At 39.4% G+C, this 3,460-nt stretch overlaps 1 pseudogene; it reads right to left on the reverse strand.

Annotated features, from left to right (window-relative positions):
- Nucleotides 1–620: 620 nt before the first annotated feature.
- On the reverse strand, nucleotides 621–1,573 carry LOC113906036 (annotated as a pseudogene).
- Between the last annotated feature and the right edge of the window lie 1,887 nt (nucleotides 1,574–3,460).

Raw genomic sequence — 3,460 nt, forward strand, 5'->3', positions numbered from 1 at the left:
GCTGCTTCTCTGCTGGGGGAGTTTCCGTAGGGCTCGCAATCTGCGAGTTTTAAATTGTTTATTTATTTTTTCTCCCTGTTATGTTGCCCTCTGTGCTTCCAAAGCTCGGCACAGATTCGGCAGTGAGAAGGTTTCCTGATGTTTGGAAACTTCTCTCTTTTTAAGATTCCCTTCCCGGGACGGAACTCCGTCCCTCCCTCTTTTGTCTCTTTTTTTTTGTTTTTAATATTTTTTCCTACCTCCTTTCGAAGAGTTGGGTTGCTTTTCTGGGTGCCTGATGTCCTCTGCCGGCATTCAGAAGTTGTTTTGTGGAATTTACTCGACGTTTAAATGCTCTTTTGATGAATTTGTGGGGGAGAAAGTGTTCTCCCCGTCCTACTCCTCCGCCATCTTGGCTCCTCCAACACCTTTAGATTGTATTGGTTTTCAAATTATTGTGTGTTACTTATATTAGTATGTTTTCTTTGAACAATTAATAGCTTTTAAATTAGGGAAAATTGGGTACTTGAAGTTGGAATGAAAAGGATTAAGCTTTCTCTATTGATATTAATGGGATTTTTAACAATTTATTACCTATTCACTTAGCAGGATTTAATTCTTAAATGAAGATAGCTGTAGTTTTAAATTTGCATTAATCTGAATGACTGACATGGATTATCCAGGAATCTCTTCAATGCATCCTTCATGTCCTTGTTCCTCAGGCTGTAAATGAGGGGGTTCAGTATTGGAATCACCAGGGTATAGAAGACCGAGGCCATCTTATCAGTATCTAATGAGTGGTTGGTCCTTGGCTGCAAATACATGAAGAGAAGAGTCCCATAGAACACAGTGACAGCCGTCATGTGAGAAGCACAGGTGGAAAACGCTTTTTGTTGCCCTTCTGAAGAACGTATCCTCAAAATGGCAAGGATGATGTTGAAGTACGATGTTAGAACAATAATCATAGAGAAAAACAAATTGGTCCCTGAAAAGGTAAACACTGCTGTTTCTGGAATGTAGGTATCAGAACAGGACAATGCTAACAAAGGGACATTATCACAGTAAAAATGGTTGATCACATTGGACGAACAGTATGACACGGAAAACACACAGGAAGAGACCGTCAGTGCTGTGGTCAGAATGTAGATGTAAATAAGGGCCTCCAGGAGAAGGCAGATCCATGGAGAACCCACCACCCGGTAGAGCAGGAGGCTGCAAATAGCCACACAGCAGTCATAGGCCATGGCAGCCAGCAAGAAAATCTCAGCCACAACAAAAGCTATGAATCTACATAGTTGGGCTGCACATGCATAGTAAGATATGGTTTTCTTTGTAACCAAGAAGTTAACCAACATTTTGGGGGCAATGACAGAAGAATTGCCCAAATTTATGATAGCCAAGTGCTTGAGGAAAAAGTACATGGGGGTTTGAAGTTGAGAGTCCACGCTGGTGAGGATGACGATTCCCAGGTTCCCTGTAATGACCTGTCCATAGATGACCAGGAACACACAGAAAAGAGGAATCTGGAGTTCGCAAGATCTGAGATTCCCATTAGAATGAATTCAGTCACTTGAGTGCAATTCCCTGGAGCCATGTATTTTGCCGATTTCAGCTTAGTGGGGAAAATGGAACGTGATTAATAGACTGTAAAATGGTCTCTATTTTTGTTACATGCCATATTGTTAAGTATTTCATTTAAAATCAGTTCACTTCTGTTGACAAACAAAAGTTTCAGAACTTTCTTAATTGTCTTTTCTCTTCATCTTTTCATCAAATTCAGCAATACAAACTCTCCAGAGTTCCATTTCAGGATCTTAGAACTGTTTGACCAGGCAGTTGATGTTTTTATGTACTATAGGATATGGTTTTTATTGGATAAACGTACATAAATTGCATGATGATATGTATTTATATTTACTTGCATATGTAAATTATATTAATGTCTCATGCAAATATGCTGCATGTATATGTATGTTGGAGAAAGAAATGGCACTCCAGTAACCTCGCCTGGAGAATCCGTGGACAGAGGAGCCTGGCAGTTTACAGTCCATAGTATCACAAAGAGTCGGACATGACTGAAGTGACTTAGCACATGTAAAAATATATGGCGTCTATATATGTGTATGTGTTTATTTGTATACACATACATGCCTCTCTGTGTTTCTGTTTCTTGAGATAAAAGAGAGGTACCTATAAGAAGCTGATGAGCTCGAGTGACATCTACTTATTTTTCTCTTTGCTGCTACAGGTCTTCTTGCCCTCTCATACATTGTCATCATACTGGTTATTTTAGTATTTCTGTGGAAAACTTATTCAATAGCCTGTTTTTTCCTTAACAATAATTACAGTATTCCTCAGATTCAGCTGCCCACAAGCAAATTTACACTTTGCTACTGTTCATTCTTAGTATCATTCAGACGTTCTGAATATGATTTTTTAAAATCACCTTTCCTTTCTTTTGTAAAATAAATTGCTCTTATCAAATCTCTGTCTTTTAGCAGCTCAAACTTTTTATTTTGTTCTGGCAAACCCTTTCTTTCTTTTCCTGTTTAAAGAAAAGCTGTATGTTTTTCCTTTAAATAACTTAAAGCCCATTTTAGTCTTTTTAAATACATAATATATAGTTTTGATTTGTTAGAGGTTGATCGGTTTGTTTGCTTCTATACAGAAATCATAGAGTCTAACATTATTTAATAGTACTGTAGTCCACGCCCAGCAGATACAGAGGCACTTTGAATAATGATTTCTTTGTTCTGCAGGAGTGTCCCAGAATGTGTGTATAATTAATTATTTATATGTCTGATGAGATAATTTAGGCTCAGTGAGATTCAGTTACTCAAACAGCCTCTTGTGTGTGTGTGCGTGCCTGCATGTGTGTTCAGTTGCTCAGACGGATCCAGATCTTTGTGACTCTATGGACTGCAGCCCACCAGGCTTCTCTGTCAGTGGGACTTCCCTGGTGTGAATACTGGAGTAGGTTGCCATTTCCTCCTCCAAGGGATTTTCCCAACCCAGGGAACAGAACCTGTATATCCTGAGTCTCCTGCATTACAGGCAGACTCTTTACCAGTGAGCAACCAGGGAAGCCCAAGAGCCTTTATAGATTATGTATCAGTACTATGTTTCTATGATGCTTTGGGGTGTGTTTTTTTTTGTTTGTTTAGTTGGTGGTTAGTAGTTAGTACACTTACTAATAAAAAAGTAAAAGTCACTCAGTCATGACCAACTCTTTGCGACCCCATGGACTGTGTAGCCTTCTGGGATCATCTCTCCAAGTAATTCTCCAGGCAAGAATACTTGAGTGAGTAGCCTTTCCCTTCTCCACTGTGTTGGCAGACAGATTCATTACCACTGTGCCACTTGGGAAGTGCCTAAGGATATCTATTCCATACATCAACCTGAACCCAGGTCTCCCACATTGCAGGTGGATTCTTTACCATCTGAGCTATCAGCAAAGCACTCTACTAATAGTCACATGATT

This window comes from Bos indicus x Bos taurus, chromosome 15, assembly GCF_003369695.1.
Source record: "Bos indicus x Bos taurus breed Angus x Brahman F1 hybrid chromosome 15, Bos_hybrid_MaternalHap_v2.0, whole genome shotgun sequence".
Lineage (NCBI taxonomy): Eukaryota > Metazoa > Chordata > Mammalia > Artiodactyla > Bovidae > Bos > Bos indicus x Bos taurus.